General features: G+C 49.6%; 1 protein-coding gene across 4 annotated transcripts in view; it reads left to right on the top strand.

Annotated features, from left to right (window-relative positions):
- LOC121577848 (protein TANC2) overlaps nucleotides 1–22907 on the top strand; it is a 151487-nt gene that overhangs the window by 28835 nt on the left and 99745 nt on the right. The window lies entirely within an intron of this gene.

The raw sequence follows: 22907 nt of genomic DNA, 5'->3' as shown, positions 1-22907 counted from the left end.
TCTTCCTGACGCCCCCGTCCAGACTGTCTAGTTCTTCCTGATGCCACCCTGTCCAGACTGTCTAGTTCTTCCTGACGCCCCCCCGTCCAGACTGTCTAGTTCTTCCTGACGCCCCCCCGTCCAGACTGTCTAGTTCTTCCTGACGCCCCCCCGTCCAGACGCTCTAGTTCTTCCTGATGCCCCCCCCGTCCAGACTGTCTAGTTCTTCCTGACGCCCCCCTGTCCAGACTCTCTAGTTCTTCCTGACGCCCCCCGTCCAGACTGTCTAGTTCTTCCTGACGCCCCCCTGTCCAGACTCTCTAGTTCTTCCTGACGCCCCACCGTCCAGACTGTCTAGTTCTTCCTGACGCCCCCCGTCCACGCTCCTGATGCCCCTCCAGACTGTCTAGTTCTTCCTGACGCCCCTAGTCCAGACTCTCTAGTTCTTCCTGACGCCCCCCATCCAGACTGTCTAGTTCTTCCTGACGCCCCCCTGTCCAGACTCTCTAGTTCTTCCTGACGCCCCACCGTCCAGACTGTCTAGTTCTTCCTGACGCCCCCCGTCCAGACTGTCTAGTTCTTCCTGACGCCCCCGTCCAGACTGTCTAGTTCTTCCTGACGCCCCCCCCGTCCAGACTGTCTAGTTCTTCCTGACGCCCCCGCCAGACTGTCTAGTTCTTCCTGACGCCCCCAGTCCAGACTCTCTAGTTCTTCCTGACGCCCCCGTCCAGACTCTCTAGTTCTTCCTGACGCCCCCCGTCCAGACTGTCTAGTTTTTCCTGACGCCCCCCGTCCAGACTGTCTAGTTCTTCCTGACGCCCCCGTCCAGACTGTCTAGTTCTTCCTAATGCCCCCCTGTCCAGACTCTCTAGTTCTTCCTGACAAACCCCCCCGTCCAGACTGTCTAGTTCTTCCTGACGCCCCCCCGTCCAGACTCTCTAGTTCTTCCTGACGCCCCCCTGTCCAGACTCTCTAGTTATTCCTGATGCCCCCCTGTCCAGACTCTCTAGCTCTTCCTGATGCCCCCCTGTCCAGACTCTCTAGTTCTTCCTGATGCCCCCCGTCCAGACTGTCTAGTTCTTCCTGATGCCACCCTGTCCAGACTCTCTAGTTCTTCCTGACGCCCCCCTGTCCAGACTCTCTAGTTCTTCCTGATGCCACCCTGTCCAGACTGTCTAGTTCTTCCTGACGCCCCCCGTCCAGACTGTCTAGTTCTTCCTGACGCCCCCGTCCGTCCAGACTGTCTAGTTCTTCCTGACGCCCCCCCCACCGTCCAGACTGTCTAGTTCTTCCTGACGCCCCCCGTCCAGACTGTCTAGTTCTTCCTGACGCCCCCCGTCCAGACTGTCTAGTTCTTCCTGACGCCCCGTCCAGACTGTCTAGTTCTTCCTGACGCCCCCAGTCCAGACTCTCTAGTTCTTCCTGACGCCCCCCGTCCAGACTCTCTAGTTCTTCCTGACGCCCCCCGTCCAGACTGTCTAGTTTTTCCTGACGCCCCCCGTCCAGACTGTCTAGTTCTTCCTGACGCCCCCCGTCCAGACTGTCTAGTTCTTCCTAATGCCCCCTGTCCAGACTCTCTAGTTCTTCCTGACAAACCCCCCCGTCCAGACTGTCTAGTTCTTCCTGACGCCCCCCGTCCAGACTCTCTAGTTCTTCCTGACGCCCCCTGTCCAGACTCTCTAGTTATTCCTGATGCCCCCCCTGTCCAGACTCTCTAGCTCTTCCTGATGCCCCCCTGTCCAGACTCTCTAGTTCTTCCTGATGCCCCCGTCCAGACTGTCTAGTTCTTCCTGATGCCACCCTGTCCAGACTCTCTAGTTCTTCCTGACGCCCCCTGTCCAGACTCTCTAGTTCTTCCAGATGCCACCCTGTCCAGACTGTCTAGTTCTTCCTGACGCCCTCCCGTCCAGACTGTCTAGTTCTTCCTGACGCCCCCCGTCCGTCCAGACTGTCTAGTTCTTCCTGACGCCCCCCGTCCAGACTGTCTAGTTCTTCCTACGCCCCCCCGTCCAGACTGTCTAGTTCTTCCTGACGCCCCCCGTCCCAGACTGTCTAGTTCTTCCTGACGCCCCCCCGTCCAGACTCTCTAGTTTTTCCTGACGCTTTCTCTCTAATCCTCTCCCTCGCTCCCTCTCTCTCTACCTCCCTACTACTCTCCCTTGCTCCACCCTCCCTACCTCTCTCTCTCCTTCGCTCTCTCACTCCTCTCCCACACCTCGCCTTCGGTTTCTGTTTAGATCACAGTGGTCCTATCCTCTGTATCCCTGTGGAGAGCCCAGTTCCCTCTCTACATCCCTCCATCCTTCCCTAATCCATCCCTCCATCCCCCTCTTTCCCACCATGGGAGGACAACATCAACGTGGGCCAATCAAGGATAGAGCAGCTCAATTCAAATGTTTCTGTATCTATTAGTCTTTCCTATAATGTGGTCTGTAAATGCAGTCATTGAGAATGGCTCCATATGGCTTATATCTCCATGACATTTGTGTCGGTAAACAATCTGCCTGTATGGATTTTACTCAGATGAACACTAATCAATGGATTAAGACGTGAATAAAAGTAGGACAGGGTCATCTCAATATGACATACAGAGCACTTCACACCGTCTCCATCTGCCAGTATCTCCAAGACCTTTGCTCTATGCGTGTGTTAAGTATATTCGGATATCTGCTCTCTGTTGTAGTGAAGAGCTTGATGTTGCCATTGTGTTGTGTTGAATCTATGATCTGTATCAGCAGGAAAGCCTATCTGGTAGTAGTTTGAGTTGTGATGAAGGCATGGAATACCAATGCTGGTACTGCGTGACAGGAGGAGGGATGGATTTGAACAGGAATTCTGCTCAGTAGGGAAAAGCCAAGAAAAGATGAGCTTTGACCTCCCACATGGAACGAATAGCAGACGTGTTAGCTTTTATCAAGAGGTCTCAGGGAACGTGTGACTACCTGAGTCTGAGTTTAACATTTGATCTTACGACAGGATACCAGACCACAGGTCCCATTCTGCCTTGTGTCTGTGTGTGGGCTTCTGTGTGTGTCTGTGTGTGGGCTTGTGTATGTATGTATGTGTGTGTGTGTGTGTGTGTGTGTGTGTGTGTGTATCCGCTCAATCCTCATAGTATAGCCTCCACTGGTGTTTTTCTGTACATTGTACAACCCATCCTACTGTACAGAATGTGAACAACTCCTCTTGCATGGTAGCAGCCATAGATATCCTATACATTATTCTATAGGGCTCCCCTGTTGTTCTGTGGTATGGAGGTATGAAGCTCCCTTGCTGTTCTGTGGTATGGAGGTATGGAGTTCCTCTGCTGTTCTGTGGTATGGAGGTTTGGAGGTATGGGGCTCCCCTGCTGTTCAGTGGTATGGAGGTATGAAGCTCCCCTGCTGTTCTGTAGTATGGAGGTATGAAGCTCCCCTGCTGTTCTGTGGTATGGAGGTATGGAGTTCCTCTGCTGTTCTGTGGTATGGAGGTATGGAGGTATGGGGTTCCCCTGATGTTCTGTGGTATGGAGGTATGGAGGTATGGGGTTCCACTGCTGTTCTGTGGTATGGAGGTATGGGGTTGCCCTGCTGTTCTATGTAATGGAGGTATGGGGTTCCCCTGCTGTTCTGTGATATTTTAGGTTAGGAGGTATGGAGGTATGGGGTTCCCCTGCTGTTCTGTGGTATGGAGTTCCCCTGCTGTTCTGTGGTATGGAGGTATGAGGTTCCCCTGCTGTTCTGTGGTATGGAGTTATGGAGGTATGGGGTTCCCCTGCTGTTCTGTGGTATGGAGGTATGGAGGTATGGGGTTCCCCTGCTGTTATGTGGAATGGAGGTATGGGGCTCCCCTGCTGTTCTGTGGAATTTAGGTATGGGGTTTCCCTGCTGTTCTGTGGTGTGGAGGTATGGAGGTATGGGGTTCCCCTGCTGTTCTGTGGTATGGAGGTTTGGGGGTATGGAGGTATGAGGTTCCCCTGCTGTTCTGTGGTATGGAGGTTTGGAGTTATGGAGGTTTGGAGGTATGGAGGTATGGGGTTCCTTTGCTGTTCTGTGGTATGGAGGTATGGGGTTCCCCTGCTGTTCTGTGGTATGGAGGTACAGTGAGGGAAAAAAGTATTTGATCTCCTGCTGATTTTGTATGTTTGCCCACTAACAAAGAAATGATCAGTCTATAATTTTAATGGTAGGTTTATTTGAACAGTGAGAGACAGAATAACAACAAAAAAATCCAGAAAAACGCATGTCAAAAATGTTATAAATTGATTTGCATTTTAATGAGGGAAATAAGTATTTGACCCCTCTGCAAAACATGACTTAGTACTTGGTGGCAAAACCCTTGTTGGCCACCGGGTTTGCACACATCTCAGGAGGGATTTTGTCCCACTCCTCTTTGCAGATCTTCTCCAAGTCATTAAGGTTTCGAGCCTGATGTTTGGCAACTCGAACCTTCAGCTCCCTCCACAGATTTTCTATGGGACTAAGGTCTGGAGACTGGCTAGTCCACTCCAGGACCTTAATGTGCTTCTTCTTGAGCCAGTCCTTTGTTGCCTTGGCCGTGTGTTTTGGGTCATTGTCGTGCTGGAATAGCCATCCACGACCCATTTTCAATGCCCTGGCTGAGGGAAGGAGGTTCTCACCCAAGATTTGACGGTACATGGCCCCGTCCATCGTCCCTTTGATGCGGTGAAGTTGTCCTGTCCCCTTAGCAGAAAAACACCCCCAAAGCATAATGTTTCCACCTCCATGTTTGACGGTGGGGATGGTGTTCTTGGGGTCATAGGCAGCATTCCTCCTCCTCCAAACACGGCGAGTTGAGTTGATGCCAAAGAGCTCCATTTTGGTCTCATCTGACCACAACACTTTCACCCAGTTCTCCTCTGAATCATTCAGATGTTCATTGGCAAACTTCAGACGGGCATGTATATGTGCTTTCTTGAGCAGGGGGACCTTGCGGGCGCTGCAGGATTTCAGTCCTTCACGGCGTAGTGTGTTACCAATTGTTTTCTTGGTGACTATGGTCCCAGCTGTCTTGAGATAATTGACAAGATCCTCCTGTGTAGTTCTGGGCTGATTCCTCACCGTTCTCACGATCATTGCAACTCCACGAGGTGAGATCTTGCATGGAGCCCTAGGCCGAGGGAGATTGACAGTTATTTTGTGTTTCTTCCATTTGCGAATAATCGCACCAACTGTTGTCACCTTCTCACCAAGCTGCTTGGCGATGGACTTGTAGCCCATTCCAGCCTTGTGTAGGTCTACAATCTTATCCCTGACATCCTTGGAGAGCTCTTTGTCTTGGCCATGGTGGAGAGTTTGGAATCTGATTGATTGATTGCTTCTGTGGACAGGTGTCTTTTATACAGGTAACAAGATGAGATTAGGAGCACTCCTTTTAAGAGTGTGCTCCTAATCTCAGCTCGTTACCTGTATAAAAGACACCTGGGTGCCAGAAATCTTTCTGATTGAGAGGGTGTCAAATACTTATTTCCCTCATTAAAATGCATATCAATTTATAACATTATTGATACGTGTTTTTCTGGATTTTTTTGTTGTTATTCTGTCTCTCACTGTTCAAATAAACCTACCATTAAAATTATAGACTAATCATTTCTTTGTTAGTAGGCAAACGTACAAAATCAGCAGGGGATCAAATACTTTTTTCCCTCACTGTATGGAGGTATGGAGGTTTGGAGGTATGGTATTTTCACGGGGGCCAGTATGAAACATTTATGAACTCACTAACTGTAAGTCGCTCTGCATAAGAGCGTCTTCTAAATGACTAAAATGTAAAATGTATGGAGGTATGGGGTTCCCCTGCTGTTCTGTGGTATGGAGGTTTGGAGGTATGGAGGTTTGGAGGTATGGAGTTCCCCTGCTGTTCTGTGGTATGGAGGTATGGAGGTTTGGAGGTATGGAGGTATGGAGGTATGGGGTTCCCCTGCTGTTCTGTGGTATGTAGGTTTGGAGGTTTGGAGGTATGGAGGTTTGGAGGTATGGAGGTATGGTGTACTGTGGTATAGATGTATGGAGGTATGGGGTACCCCTGCTGTTATGTGGTATGGAGGTTTGGAGGTATGGGGCTCCCCTGCTGTTCTGTGGTATGGAGGTATGGAGGTATGGAGGTATGGGGATCCCCTGCTGTTCTGTGGTATGGAGGTATGGGGATCCCCTGATGTTCTGTGGTATGGAGGTATGGGGCGCCCCTGCTGTTCTGTGGTATGGAGGTATGGGGCGCCCCTGCTGTTCTGTGGTATGGAGGTATGGAGTTATGGGGTTCCCCTGCTGTTCTGTGGTATGGAGGTATGGAGGTGTGGGGCTCTCCTGCTGTTCTGTGGTATGGAGGTATGGAGGTATGGAGGTATGGAGATATGGGGTTCCCCAGACCATACTGTTTGTAGATGGGTTGTACAGGCTTCAATTACCTCCCAAAACATACTATGTCTAGATGGGTTGTACAGACTTCAATGACCTCCCAGACCAACTTTACTGTGTCTAGATGGGTTGTACAGGCTTCAATGACCTCCCAGAACAACTTTACTGTGTCTAGATGGGTTGTACAGGATTCAATGACCTCCCAGACCAACTTTACTGTGTCTAGATGGGTTGTAAAGGCTTCAATGACCTCCCAGACCATACTGTGTCTAGATGGGTTGTACAGGCTTCAATGACCTCCCAGAACAACTTTACTGTGTCTAGATGGGTTGTACAGGCTTCGATGACCTCCCAGACCAACTTTACTGTGTCTAGATGGGTTGTACAGGCTTCAATGACCTTCCAGACCAACTTTACTGTGTCTAGATTAATTGTACAGGCTTCAATTATCTCCCAGACCATACTGTTTCTAGATGGGTTGTACGGGCTTCAATGACCTCCCAGACCAACTTTACTGAGTCTAGATGGGTTGTACAGGGTTCAATGATCTCCCAGACCAACTTTACTGTGTCTAGATGGGTTGTACTGGCTTCAATGACCTCCCAGTCCATACTGTGTCTAGATGGGTTGTACAGGCTTCAATGACTTCCCAGACCAACTTTTCTGTGTCTAGATGGGTTGTAGAGGCTTCAATGACCTCCCAGACCATTATGTGTCTAGATGGGTTGTACAGGCTTCAATGACTTCCCAGACCAACTTAATTGTGTCTAGATGGGTTGTACAGGCTTCAATGACCTCCCAGACCATGCTGTGCCTAGATGGGATGTGCAGGCTTCAATGACCTCCCAGACCAACCTTAATGTGTCTAGATGGGTTGTACAGGCTTCAATGACCTCCCCGACCAACGTACTGTGTCTAGATGAGGTGTACAGGCTTCAATGACCTCCCAGACCATAATGTGTCTAGATGGATTGTACAGGCTTCAATGACCTCCCGAACCAACTTTACTGTATCTAGATGGGTTGTACGGGCTTCAATGACCTCCCAGACCAACTTTACTGTGTCTAGATGGGTTTTACAGGCTTCAATGACCTCCCAGACCAACTTTACTGTGTCTAGATGAGTTGTACAGGCTTCAATGACCTCCCAGACCATACTGTGTCTAGATGGGTTGTACAGGCTTCAATTACCTCCCAGTCCAGAATGTGTCAATACGGGTTGTTCGGGCTTCATTGACCTCCCAGACCAACTTTACTGTGGCTAGATGGGTTGTACAGGCTTCAATTACCTCCCAGACCAACTTGACTGTTTCTAGATGGGTTGTAGAAGCATCAATGACCTCCCAGACCATACTTTGTCTAGATGGGTTGTACAGGCTTCAATGACATCCCATACCAACTTTACTGTGTCTAGATGGGTTGTACAGGCTTCAATGACCTTCCAGACGAACTTTACTGTGTCTAGATGGGTTGTACGGCATTCAATGACCTCCCAGACCAAACTGTGTCTAGATGGGTTGTACGGGCTTCAATAACCTCCCAGACCAACTTTACTGTGCAAATGGGTTGTACAGGCTTCAATGACCTCCCAGATCAACTTTACTGAGTCTAGATGGGTTGTACAGGCTTCAATGACCTCCCAGACCAACTTCACTGTTTTTAGATGGGTTGTACAGGCTTCAAGGACCTCCCAGTCCATACTGTGTCTAGATGGGTTGTACAGGCTTCAATGACTTCCCAGACCAACTTGACTGTGTCTAGAAGGGTTGTAGAGGCTTCAATGACCTCCCAGACCATACTGTGTCTAGATGGGTTGTAAAGGCTTCAATTACCTCCCATACCAACTTTACTGTGTCTTGATGGGTTTTACAGGCTTCAATGACCTCCCAGACCAACTTTACTGTGTCTAGATGGGTTGTACAGGCTTCAATGACCTCCCAGACCATACTGTGTCTAGATGGGTTGTACAGGCTTCAATTACCTCCCAGTCCATACTGTGTCTAGATGGGTTGTACAGGCTTCAATGACCTCCCAGACCATACTGTGTCTAGATGGGTTGTACAGGCTTCAATGACCTCCCAGGCCAACTTTACTGTGTCTAGATGAGGTGTACAGGCTTCAATGACCTCCCAGACCATAATGTGTCTAGATGGATTGTACAGGCTTCAATGACCTCCCGAACCAACTTTACTGTATCTAGATGGGTTGTACGGGCTTCAATGACCTCCCAGACCAACTTTACTGTGTCTAGATGGGTTTTACAGGCTTCAATGACCTCCCAGACCAACTTTACTGTGTCTAGATGAGTTGTACAGGCTTCAATGACCTCCCAGACCATACTGTGTCTAGATGGGTTGTACAGGCTTCAATTACCTCCCAGTCCAGAATGTGTCAATACGGGTTGTTCGGGCTTCATTGACCTCCCAGACCAACTTTACTGTGGCTAGATGGGTTGTACAGGCTTCAATTACCTCCCAGACCAACTTGACTGTTTCTAGATGGGTTGTAGAAGCATCAATGACCTCCCCAGACCATACTTTGTCTAGATGGGTTGTACAGGCTTCAATGACATCCCATACCAACTTTACTGTGTCTAGATGGGTTGTACAGGCTTCAATGACCTTCCAGACGAACTTTACTGTGTCTAGATGGGTTGTACGGCATTCAATGACCTCCCAGACCAAACTGTGTCTAGATGGGTTGTACGGGCTTCAATAACCTCCCAGACCAACTTTACTGTGCAAATGGGTTGTACAGGCTTCAATGACCTCCCAGATCAACTTTACTGAGTCTAGATGGGTTGTACAGGCTTCAATGACCTCCCAGACCAACTTCACTGTTTTTAGATGGGTTGTACAGGCTTCAAGGACCTCCCAGTCCATACTGTGTCTAGATGGGTTGTACAGGCTTCAATGACTTCCCAGACCAACTTGACTGTGTCTAGAAGGGTTGTAGAGGCTTCAATGACCTCCCAGACCATACTGTGTCTAGATGGGTTGTAAAGGCTTCAATTACCTCCCATACCAACTTTACTGTGTCTTGATGGGTTTTACAGGCTTCAATGACCTCCCAGACCAACTTTACTGTGTCTAGATGGGTTGTACAGGCTTCAATGACCTCCCAGACCATACTGTGTCTAGATGGGTTGTACAGGCTTCAATTACCTCCCAGTCCATACTGTGTCTAGATGGGTTGTACAGGCTTCAATGACCTCCCAGACCATACTGTGTCTAGATGGGTTGTACAGGCTTCAATGACCTCCCAGGCCAACTTTACTGTGTCTAGATGAGTTGTACGGGCTTCAATGACCTCCCAGACCATACTGTGTCTAGATGGGTTGTACAGGCTTCAATTACCTCCCAGTCCAGAATGTGTCAATACGGGTTGTTCGGGCTTCATTGACGTCCCAGACCAACTTTACTGTTTCTAGATGGGTTGTAGAAGTTTCAATGACCTCCCAGACCATACTGTGTCTAGATGGGATGTAAATGCTTCAATGACCTCCCAGACCATACTGTGTCTAGACGGGTTGTACGTGCTTCAATGACCTCCCAGACAAACTTTACTGTGTCTATATGGGTTGTACAGGCTTCAATGACCTCCCAGACCAACTTTACTGTGTCTAGATGGGTTGTACAGGCTTCAATGACTACCCAGACCAACTTGACTTTTTTCTAGATGGGTTGTACAACCTTCAATGACCTCCCAGACCAACTTAATTGTGTCTAGATGGGTTGTACAGGCTTCAATGACCTCCCAGACCATGCTGTGCCTAGATGGGATGTGCAGGCTTCAATGACCTCCCAGACCGACTTACTGTGTCTAGATGAGGTGTACAGGCTTCAATGACCTCCCAGACCATACTGTGTCTAGATGGGTTGTACAGGCTTCAATGACCTCCCGAACCAACTTTACTGTATCTAGATGGGTTGTACGGGCTTCAATGACCTCCCAGACCAACTTTACTGTGTCTAGATGGGTTTTACAGGCTTCAATGACCTCCCAGACCAACTTTACTGTGTCTAGATGAGTTGTACAGGCTTCAATGACTTCCCAGACCAACTTTACTGTGTCTAGATGGGTTTTACAGGCTTCAATGACCTCCCAGACCAACTTTACTGTGTCTAGATGAGTTGTACAGGCTTCAATGACCTCCCAGACCATACTGTGTCTAGATGGGTTGTACAGGCTTCAATTACCTCCCAGTCCATACTGTGTCTAGATGGGTTGTACAGGCTTCAATGACCTCCCAGACCATACTGTGTCTAGATGGGTTGTACAGGCTTCAATTACCTCCCAGTCCAGAATGTGTCAATACGGGTTGTTCGGGCTTCATTGACGTCCCAGACCAACTTTACTGTTTCTAGATGGGTTGTAGAAGTTTCAATGACCTCCCAGACCATACTGTGTCTAGATGGGATGTAAATGCTTCAATGACCTCCCAGACCATACTGTGTCTAGACGGGTTGTACGTGCTTCAATGACCTCCCAGACAAACTTTACTGTGTCTATATGGGTTGTACAGGCTTCAATGACCTCCCAGACCAACTTTACTGTGTCTAGATGGGTTGTACAGGCTTCAATGACTACCCAGACCAACTTGACTTTTTCTAGATGGGTTGTACAACCTTCAATGACCTCCCAGACCAACTTAATTGTGTCTAGATGGGTTGTACAGGCTTCAATGACCTCCCAGACCATGCTGTGCCTAGATGGGATGTGCAGGCTTCAATGACCTCCCAGACCGACTTACTGTGTCTAGATGAGGTGTACAGGCTTCAATGACCTCCCAGACCATACTGTGTCTAGATGGGTTGTACAGGCTTCAATGACCTCCCGAACCAACTTTACTGTATCTAGATGGGTTGTACGGGCTTCAATGACCTCCCAGACCAACTTGACTGTGTCTAGATGGGTTTTACAGGCTTCAATGACCTCCCAGACCAACTTACTGTGTCTAGATGAGTTGTACAGGCTTCAATGACCTCCCAGACCATACTGTGTCTAGATGGGTTGTACAGGCTTCAATTACCTCCCAGTCCATACTGTGTCTAGATGGGTTGTACAGGCTTCAATGACCTCCCAGACCATACTGTGTCTAGATGGGTTGTACAGGCTTCAATGACCTCCCAGACCAACTTCAATGTTTCTAGATGGGTTGTACAGGCTTCAAGGACCTCCCAGACCATACTGTGTCTAGATGGGTTGTACAGGCTTCAATGACTTCCCAGACCAACTTTACTGTGTCTAGATGGGTTGTACAGGCTTCAATGACCTCCCAGACCAACTTACTGTGTCTAGATGAGTTGTACAGGCTTCAATGACCTCCCAGACCATACTGTGTCTAGATGGGTTGTACAGGCTTCAATTACCTCCCAGTCCATACTGTGTCTAGATGGGTTGTACAGGCTTCAATGACCTCCCAGACCATACTGTGTCTAGATGGGTTGTACAGGCTTCAATGACCTCCCAGACCAACTTTACTGTGTCTAGATGAGTTGTACGGGCTTCAATGACCTCCCAGACCATACTGTGTCTAGATGGGTTGTACAGGCTTCAATTACCTCCCAGTCCAGAATGTGTCAATACGGGTTGTTCGGGCTTCATTGACGTCCCAGACCAACTTTACTGTTTCTAGATGGGTTGTAGAAGTTTCAATGACCTCCCAGACCATACTGTGTCTAGATGGGATGTAAATGCTTCAATGACCTCCCAGACCATACTGTGTCTAGACGGGTTGTACGTGCTTCAATGACCTCCCAGACAAACTTTACTGTGTCTATATGGGTTGTACAGGCTTCAATGACCTCCCAGACCAACTTTACTGTGTCTAGATGGGTTGTACAGGCTTCAATGACTACCCAGACCAACTTGACTTTTTCTAGATGGGTTGTACAACCTTCAATGACCTCCCATACCATACTTTGTCTAGATGGGCTGTACAGGCTTCAATGACCTCCCAGACCAACTTTAATGTGTCTAGATGGGTTGTAGAGGCTTCAATGACCTCCCAGACCAAACTGTGTCTAGATGGGTTGTACAGGCTTCAATTACCTCCCAGACAGACTTTACTGTATCTTGATGGGTTGTACAGGCTTCAATGACCTCCCAGACCATATTGATTCTAGAATGGTTGTACAGGCTTCATTGACCTCCCAGACCAACTTTATTGTGTCAATATGGGTTGTACAGGCCTCAATGACCTCCCAGACCAATTTTACTGTGTCTAGATGGGTTTTACAGGCTTCACTGACCTCCCAGACCAACGTTACTGTGTCTAGATGGGTTGTACAGGCTTCAATGACCTCCGAGACCATACTGTGTCTAGATGGGTTGTACAGGCTTCAATGACCTCCCAGACCATACTGTGTCTATATGGGTTGTAAAGGCTTCAATGACCTCCCAGACCATACTGTGTCTAGATGGGTTGTCCATGCTTCATTGACCTCGCAGACCAACTGTATTGTGTCTGCATGGGTTGTACAGGCTTAAATGACCTCCCAGACCATACTGTGTCTATATGGGTTGTACAGGCTTCAATTACCTCCCAGACCAACTTTACTGTGTCTAGATGGGTTGTACAGGCTTCAATGACCTCCCAGACCAACTTTACTGTGTCTAGATGGGTTGTACAGGCTTCAATGACCTCCCAGACCATACTGTGTCTATATGGGTTGTACAGGCTTCAATGACCTCCCAGACTATACTGTATCTGTCACGGTTTCGGCCGAGGCTGCTCCTCCTCCTTTTTCGGGCAGGTTTCGGCGGTCGTCGTCCCCGGAGTACTAGCTGCCACCGATCTATGTTTCATGTTCATTTGGTTTTGTCTTGATGTTGTACACCTGTGTCTAGTTAGTCCTCATTAGTGTCCTATTTAGTTCTCTTTGTGTGTGTCAGGTGTTGTGTGTGATTGCTCTTCTGTTTGGTGTTCTGAGCTACGTGTTTCCCTCCGTTGTTTTGGAGAGGTTTTCGCACATGTTAGTGCGCCTATTGTTTTGACGCCTGTGTGCGCCTTTACTTCGCCTCCGGGCTTGTTTGCTCGTGTACTACGTGAATATTTCACAAAAGTCTTTTGGACTTCTGCGTCCTGCGCTTGATTCCTGCACCACACCCACCTTCAGCACCCCTTGACAGAATCACACACCATATTGAATGGAATCAGCAGGAGCTACAGTTACGCCTGTGTCGCTGGAGGAGCATGTTCGCGGCCAGGATGACCAGATCAGACAACTGGGGACCGCTCTACAGGACGTCATCAACACCCTGCACCGATGGGAGTCCAGAGGGGTACCCACACCTCCACCTACCTTGCCTCCCCCATCGGCCGGTCCACCAGTCCCAGGTCCGGAACCCAGTGGGATTCGGCTCTCACTCCCGAGGGCGTATGACGGCACAGCTGCCGGGTGTCAGGGGTTCCTCCTGCAGGTGGAGCTCTACCTGGCCACTGTACACCCGGTGCCCTCGGGACACGAGAGCGTTTCCGCCCTCATCTCCTGTCTCACGGGCAAGGCGTTGGAATGGGCCAACGCCGAGTGGAGGAGGATGGACGCCACCACCATCTCCTACGCCGAGTTCTCCCGTCGCTTCAAGGCCGTGTTCGACCATCCACCGGAGGGCAAAGCGGCGGGGGAGCGTCTATTCCACCTGAGACAGGGGAGGAGGAGCGCACAGGCGTTCGCACTGGAGTTCCGGACTCTAGCGGCAGACGCAGAGTGGAATGAACGGGCCCTCATCGACCATTTTCGATGTAGCCTACGGGAGGACGTTCAACGTGAGTTGGCCTGCAGGGACACCAATTTCACCTTCGACCAGTTGGTCGACATGTCCATCCGTCTGGACACCCTGCTGGCCACCCGTGGACGTCCCGAGTGGGGTCCGTCCATTCCACCCTCCGGCACCTCCGAGCCGAGCCCTATGGAGCTCGGGGGTGCTGGCGCTAGAGAAAGGAGGAGGAGGAGCCCGAGGGGGCCTGTCCCCTGCACCAATTGCGGTCGTGGAGGGCACACTGCGGCCAGGTGCTGGGGAGGGTTCCCCGAGGGAGGAAACAACAGGCCACGCACTGGGGAGCCTTCCCAGGTGAGTAGACGCCCCACTTACCCAGAGCTCTCTGTTGCGCACTTTTGTATACCTTTTTGTTTTCCACAGGTTGCACCTCATTCCCAGCATAAGGCGCTAGTAGATTCAGGCGCAGCTGGGAATTTTGTTGATCGGAAGTTTTGTTTAGATTTAGGGATCCCTCTCCTGTCTGTTGACAAGCCTTTTCCCGTTCATGCTTTAGATAGCCGCCCATTGGGGTAGGGGTTGATTAGGGAAATCACAGCGCCACTTAGGATGTGTGCGCAGGAGGGTCATGAGGAGACTATACAGCTGTATCTGATCGACTCCTGCGTACCCGGTGGTGCTGGGAATTCCCTGGTTAAGTACCCATAACCCTGCTATTTCGTGGCAACAGAGGGCTCTCAATGGGTGGTCTGCTCAGTGTGAGGGGCGATGTCTGGGTGTTTCCGTAGGGGCGACTTCGGTGGAAAGTCCAAACCAAGTGCCCGCACTGCACATTCCGCCTGAATATGGGGATTTGGCTCTCGTGTTTAGTAAAGCTAGGGCGACGCAGTTGCCTCCTCATAGACAGGGGGATTGTGCGATTGATCTCCAGGCAGGAGCAGCGCTCCCACGGAGCCACGTGTATCCTTTGTCTCAAGAGGAGAGAAAAGCTATGGAAACTTACATAGCCGAATCTTTGAGACAGGGATACATACGGCCCTCCACTTCTCCCGCCTCCTCAAGCTTCTTTTTTGTGAAGAAAAAGATGGAGGGTTGCGCCCGTGCATCGATTACCGTGGTCTCAATCAGATTACTGTGAAATACAGTTATCCACTCCCTCTGATTGCGACCATGACGGAGTCATTGCACGGAGCGCGGTTTTTCACAAAACTGGATCTCAGGAGCGTGTATAACTTGGTGCGCATTAGGGAGGGCGACGAATGGAAAACAGCGTTTAGTACCACGTCAGGTCATTTCGAGTATCTCGTCATGCCATACGGGTTGATGAATGCTCCATCAGTCTTCCAATCCTTCGTGGATGAGATTTTCCGGGATATGCAGGGGCAAGGGGTGGTCGTGTACATTGATGACATTCTAGTGTACTCGTCTACCCGAGCCGAGCATATAGCCCTGGTGCGTCGTGTATTGAGGAGGCTGTTGGAGCATGACCTGTATGTCAAGGCAGAGAAATGTCTGTTTTTCCAGGAGTCGGTTTCCTTTTTGGGTTATCGGTTGTCCGCGTCAGGGGTGAGAATGGAGGTGGATCGTGTGTCAGCCGTGCGTAATTGGCAAACCCCAACCACTGTCAAAGAGGTGCAGCAGTTCTTGGGCTTTGCGAATTACTACCGGAGGTTTATCAGGGGTTTTGGACAGGTGGCAGCTCCCATCACGTCCCTTCTGAAAGGGGGTCCGGTGCGCCTGCAGTGGTCAGCTGATGCGGACAGGGCCTTTAGGAGACTGAAGGACCTGTTTACATCGGCTCCGGTGCTGGCGCATCCGGACCCCCGATTACCCTTTCAGGTCGAGGTGGACGCGTCTGAGGCCGGTATAGGGGCCGTACTCTCTCAACGGTCCGGCACGCCACGAAACTCCGCCCCTGTGCTTTTTACTCTAAAAAGCTCAGCCCGGCGGAGCGAAATTATGACGTCGGGACAGGGAGCTGTTAGCTGTAGTTCAGGCCCTTAAGGTGTGGAGGCATTGGCTTGAGGGGGCTCAACACCCTTTCCTCATTTTGACTGACCATCGGAACCTGGAGTACATCCGGGCAGCGAGGAGACTGAACCCCTTGCCAGGCTCGATGGAGTATGTTTCTCGCCAGGTTCGTATTTAAAATCACGTACATCCCTGGGTCCCAGAACGGTAAGGCAGATGCGCTGTCCCGGCGGTATGACACGGAGGAGAGGTCCGTTGAGCCTACTCCCATACTACCGGCGTCTTGTCTTGTGGCACCGGTGGTGTGGGAGGTCGATGCTGAAATCGAGCGGGCGTTGCGTACCGACCCCAGCCCTCCACAGTGTCCTGTGGGTCGGAAGTACGTTCCGCTCGAGATTCGGGATCGACTCATTTACTGGGCTCACACGTCACCCTCCTCTGGACATCCGGGTATTGGCCGGACAGTGCATTGTCTTAGCACTAAATACTGGTGGCCCACGTTAGCCAGGGATGTGAGGGTTTATGTCTCCTCCTGCTCGGTGTGCGCCCAGTGTAAGGCGCCCAGACACCTGCCCAGGGGTGAGTTACAACCCCTGCCCGTTCCACAATGACCATGGTCCCACCTCTCAGTGGATTTTGTGACAGACCTTCCCCTCTCTCAGGGGAATACCACCATCCTGGTCGTTGTGGACCGGTTCTCTAAGGCCTGTCGTCTTCTCCCTATGTCGGGTCTTCCTACTGCCCTACAAACCGCAGAGGCACTATTTACCCACGTCTTCCGGCATTACGGGGTACCCGAGGATATAGTGTCTGATTGAGGCCCATAGTTTACCTCCCGAGTATGGAGAGCGTTCATGGAGCGTTTGGGGGTCTCGGTGAGCCTTACCTCAGGGTACCACCCGGAGAGTAATGGGCAGGTAGAACGAGTAAACCAGGATGTGGGTAGGTTTCTGAGGTCGTATTGCCAGGACCGGCCTGAGGAGTGGGCTCGGTACATTCCCTGGGCCGAGATGGCCCAGAATTCTCTCCGCCACTCCTCTACCAACCTAACCCCCTTCCAATGTGTGTTAGGTTACCAGCCGGTTCTGGCACCTTGGCAGCAGAGCCAGATCGAGGCCCCTGTGGTGGATGATTGGATGAGGCGCTCGGAGGAGACGTGGAACGCTGCACACGTCCACCTGCAGCGGGCCATCCGTCGACACAAGGCGAGCGCCGATCTCTACCACAGTGAGGGGCCGGTGTACGCACCCGGAGATCGAGTCTGGCTCTCTACCAGAAACCTACCCCTCCGCCTGCCCTGCCGGAAGCTGGGTCGGCGGTTTGTGGGGCCTTTTAAAGTCCTGAGAAGATTGAACGAGGTGTGTTATAGGTTACATCTGCCTGTTGAATATAAGAATATTAACCCCTCGTTCCATGTGTCTCTTCTCAGGCCGGTGGTAGCTGGTCCACTCCAGGAAGGTGAGATAGGAGAGACTCTTCCGCCCCCACTGGACATCGAGGGGGCTCCGGCGTACACCGTTCGGTCCATCTTGGACTCAAGACGCCGGATGGGGGGTCTCCAGTATCTCGTGGAGTGGGAGGGGTACGGCCCGGAGGAGCGGTGCTGGGTGCCGCGGAGGGACATCCTAGACCCGTCTCTCCTGGTGGAGTTCCACCGGGACCATCCCGCGCGCCCTGCTCCGCGCCCTCCTGGTCGTCCCCGAGGCCGGGGTCGGCGCACGGCTGGAGCCGCGCGTCAAGGGGGGGGTACTGTCACGGTTTCGGCCGAGGCTGCTCCTCCTCCTTGTTCGGGCAGGATTCGGCGGTCGTCGTCCCCAGAGTACTAGCTGCCACCGATCTATGTTTCATGTTCATTTGGTTTTGTCTTGATGTTGTACACCTGTGTCTAGTTAGTCCTCATTAGTGTCCTATTTAGTTCTCGTTGTGTGTGTTAGGTGTTGTGTGTGATTGCTCTTCTGTTTGGTGTTCTGAGCTACGTGTTTCCCTCCATTGTTTTGGAGAGGTTTTCGCACATGTTAGTGCGCCTATTGTTTTGACGCCTGTGTGCGCCTTTACTTCGCCTCCGGGCTTGTTTGCTCGTGTACTACGTGAATATTTCACTAAAGTCTTTTGGACTTAGTTTCTGCGTCCTGCGCTTGATTCCTGCACCACACCCACCTTCAGCACCCCTTGACAGTATCTAGATGGGATGTACAGGCTTCACATACATCCCAGACCAAACTTACTGTGTCTAGATTGGTTGTACAGGCTTCAATGACCTCCCAGACCATACTGTGTCTAGATGGGTTGTACAGGCTTCAATGACCTCCCAGACCAACTTCACTGTGTCTAGATGGGTTTTTACAGGCTTCACTGACCTCCCAGACCAACTTGACTGTGTCTAGATGGGTTGTACGGGCTTCAATGACCTCCCAGACCATACTGTGTCTAGATTGGTTGGACGGGCTTCAATGACCTCCATGACCATATTATGTCTAGATAGGTTGTACGGGCTTCAATGACCTCCCAGACCTTACTGTGTCTAGATGGGTTGTACAGGCATCAATGACCTCCCAGACCAACTTCATTGTGTCTTTATGGGTTGTACAGACTTCAATGACCTCCCAGATCATACTGTGTCTAAATTGGTTGTACAGGCTTCAATGACCTCCCAGACCAACTTTAATGTGGGTTAGATGGGTTGTACAGGCTTCAATGACTTCCCAGACCAACTTTACTGTGTCTAGATGGGTTGTACAGGCTTCAATGACGTCCCAGACCATACTGTGTCTAGATGGGTTGTACTGGCTTCAATGACCTCCCAGACCAACTTTACTGTGTTTAGATGGGTTGTACTGGCTTCAATGACCTTCCAGACCATACTGTTTCTAGATGGGTTGTACTGGCTTCAATGACCTCCCAGACCATACTGTGTCTAGATGGGTTGTACAGGCTTCAATGACCTCCCAGACCAACTTTACTGTGTCTAGATGGGTTGTACTGGCTTCAATGACCTTCCAGACCATACTGTTTCTAGATGGGTTGTACTGGCTTCAATGACCTCCCAGACCAACTTTACTGTGTCTAGATGGGTTTTAATGGCTTCAATGACCTCCCAGACCATACTGTGTCTACATGGGTTGTACAGGCTTCAATTGATCCCAGACCAACTTTACTGTGTCTAGATGGGTTGTACAGGCTTCAATGACCTCTTAGACCAACTTTACTGTGTCTAGATGGGTTTTTACAGGCTTCACTGACCTCCCAGACCAACTTGACTGTGTCTAGATGGGTTGTACGGGCTTCAATGACCTCCCAGACCAACTTTACTGTGCATATGGGTTGTACAGGCATCAATGACCTCCCATACCAACTTTACTGTGTCTAGATGGGTTGTACAGGCTTCAATGACCTCCCAGACCAACTTCATTGTGTCTTTATGTGTTGTACAGACTTCAATGACCTCCCAGATCATACTGTGTCTAAATTGGTTGTACAGGCTTCAATGACCTCCCAGACCAACTTTAATGTGTGTTAGATGGGTTGTACAGGCTTCAATGACTTCCCTGACCAACTTTACTGTGTCTAGATGGGTTGTACAGGCTTCAATGACCTCCCAGACCATATTGTGTCTAGATGGGTTGTACAGGCTTCAATGACCTCCCAGACCATACTGTGTCTAGATGGGTTGTACAGGCTTCAATGACCTCCCAGACCAATTTTAATGGGTTGTACAGGCTTCAATGACCTCCCAGACCATGCTGTGTCTAGATGGGATGTACAGGCTTCAATGACCTCCCAGACCAACTTTACTGTGTCTAGATGGGTTGTATTTTCACACCAAAGCTCAAATGCAGACTCCTGAAGGTCCTATAATGTGTAGTGTGATTACTGCAGTCGCCTGTGTGTGCATCGTTGTTTATGTAGTATGAGTGAATTACATGGTAAACACCCCCCAATGCCAGCCGTTCACCTTGGTCTAAACCCCACAGGTCGGTTTACCTGTCGGTCTGGTCTGACTAGTCAGTCAGAGAGGGGAATGGAGGGGAGGGACTGGGGAGGGAGGGATCTACGGGTTGTATTCATTAGTTTAATTATTTTGCAACGAAAACTATTGTTTCTTATAGGACATTTTCATTTAGGTCCCTCCCTCTCTCAGCCCGTTTGCTTCCATTTGGTTCCTTTTGTATACACCCAAAGAGACCAGTCTGTCCAATCTATCTCACTACTATTTAGTTGAACACATCACCCTATGTCAGTTGTCTTTATTTGACATTCCCACGTCCACATCTAACACCCTTACACCACACACAGCAGAGAGAAACCAGCTCTTCAGCTGGGATCAACATGTTACCCGGCACCACCCCGCCCATAACAAAGTAGTCCACCAGCGGCAGTATCAGGTATCAGTTTAACAATAACATCCTGGTGTTGTGCCCTCATGACCAACCAGAGCAGGATCTAAAGACACAATAGTAATGATGACAGTGAAACCAGGGTCTTCCTTCCTATATTCAGACCCTCTCCAATATACTGTAGCTGTGTACATACTGTTTCCTACATACCGGTAGACCGTGTGAGTTGAACAAGTCACATCCACTCTCTCTCTCTCTCTCTCTCTCTCTCTCTCTCGCTCCCTCTCCTCTCTCTCTCTCTCTCTCTCTCTCTCTCTCTCTCTCTCTCTCTCTCTCTCTCTCTCTCTCTCTCTCTCTCTCTCTCTCTGTCTCTCTCTCTCTCCCTATGTCACTCTCTCTCTGTCTCTGTCTCTCTCTCTCTGTCTCTCTCTCTCTCTCTCTCTCTCTCTCTCTCTCTCGCTCCCTCTTTCTCTCTCTTTCCCTCTGTCTCTGACTCTCTCTCTCAATATGAACAGTAAACATTACACTAAGAAGTTCCAAAAGAATAAAGACATTTCAAATGTCATATTATGGATATACAGGTAGTGCATGGCGTTTGCAACGCCAGGGTTGTTGGTTCGATTCCCATTGGGGGCCAGTATGAAATACAAAAAAGGTTATCATGTCTTGGGGGTATGCTAACTTCCCCTGTTATTGTAATGGTGAGAGGTTAGCATTTATTGGGGTATGCTAACCTCCCCTGTTATTGTAATGGTGAGAGGTTAGCGTGTCTTGCGGGTATTAAAGCTGACAGTCTTCACGTTAACCGTGCAGTCGTTGTGTCATTTCACATCCAAAGTGCTGGAGTACAGAGCCAAAACAACAACTAAATGTGTCACTGTCCCAATACTTTTGGAGCTCACTGTATTAGCATACGGATATGAAATCTTAGAGTGACTGATATAAAATAGAAAGGGCCACCAACCAGCAACTACATTTTTAGAGAACATAGAATATACATTTTCAGGGTGCTTTAGTAGTAGACATTATACAATAGAGTGACAGGGTCTTATTTAATGGTTTTTCTTATGTTTTTTTAAGACATTTCCTTCCCACATACATTTTGTGGAATCACAAGTGCCAGATAATTCAGAGGATTGATTGGATATGATGACTGGCAATGCAGTTACCCCTATCATTTTATAGGTGGCATGGAACACTAGGAGAAAGTGGCAACGTGACACAGTTAGTCATGGAAGGCAGACTACATGGCTGATCTTTTCATTGTACTCTCAAACCTACAGGCATGGAGTCTCACACACACACACACACACACACACACACACACACACACACACACACACACACACACACACACACACACACACACACACACACACACACACACACACACACACACACACACACACACACACTTTAGGAAGTTATTACTGTGTAGTGTGTGGATCAGAAATGGCCCTGAAGCCCCTGGCTGAATGCTACCCAGCCCTCCTCTCAACTTGGCCCTGTCAATCACAGCGCAAAACAAGACCCTCCTCTCCTCTTGGCCCTGTCAATCACAGCTCAAAACAAGACCCTCCTCTTGGCCCTGTCAATCACAGCTTCAAAACAAGACCCTCCTCTCCTCTTGGCCCTGTCAATCACAGCTCAAAACAAGATGGCAGACTGGACAGGCTGGAGATTTATTTTAACAGTCAAGTTTAGTCAATATGACACCAAGCAATTTTTTATTTACATTGATCACTTATCCTATAGCAAATTATAATTTGTGTGTTACGATAGATCTTTTAGAGAACTTACCAGTGATTAAATAGGTTTATAATAAGAGGAGGCATATTGTGCTACCAGTATATACAGTGGGGAAAAAAAGTATTTAGTCAGCCACCAATTGTGCAAGTTCTCCCTTTTGTCAACTATGACAGACAAATTGAGGAAAAAAAATCCAGAAAATCACATTGTAGGATGTTTTATGAATTTATTTGCAAATTATGGTGGAAAATAAGTATTTGGTCACCTACAAACAAGCAAGATTTCTGGCTCTCACAGACCTGTAACTTCTTCTTTAAGAGGCTCCTCTGTCCTCCACTCGTTACCTGTATTAATGGCACCTGTTTGAACTTGTTATCAGTATAAAAGACACCTGTCCACAACCTCAAACAGTCACACTCCAAACTCCACTATGGCCAAGACCAAAGATCTGTCAAAGGACACCAGAAACAAAATTGTAGACCTGCACCAGGCTGGGAAGACTGAATCTGCAATAGGTAAGCAGCTTGGTTTGAAGAAATCAACTGTGGGAGCAATTATTAGGAAATGGAAGACATACAAGACCACTGATAATCTCCCTCGATCTGGGTCTCTACGCAAGATCTCACCCCGTGGGGTCAAAATGATCACAAGAACGGTGAGCAAAAATCCCAGAACCACACGGGGGGACCTAGTGAATGACCTGCAGAGAGCTGGGACCAAAGTAACAAAGCCTACCATCAGTAACACACTACGCCGCCAGGGACTCAAATCCTGCAGTGCCAGACGTGTCCCCCTGCTTA

Source organism: Coregonus clupeaformis, chromosome 1 (genome assembly GCF_020615455.1).
Source record: "Coregonus clupeaformis isolate EN_2021a chromosome 1, ASM2061545v1, whole genome shotgun sequence".
Lineage (NCBI taxonomy): Eukaryota > Metazoa > Chordata > Actinopteri > Salmoniformes > Salmonidae > Coregonus > Coregonus clupeaformis.
Note: the sequence above shows the minus strand (reverse complement) of the source record. Positions and strands in the feature narration are given on the sequence as shown.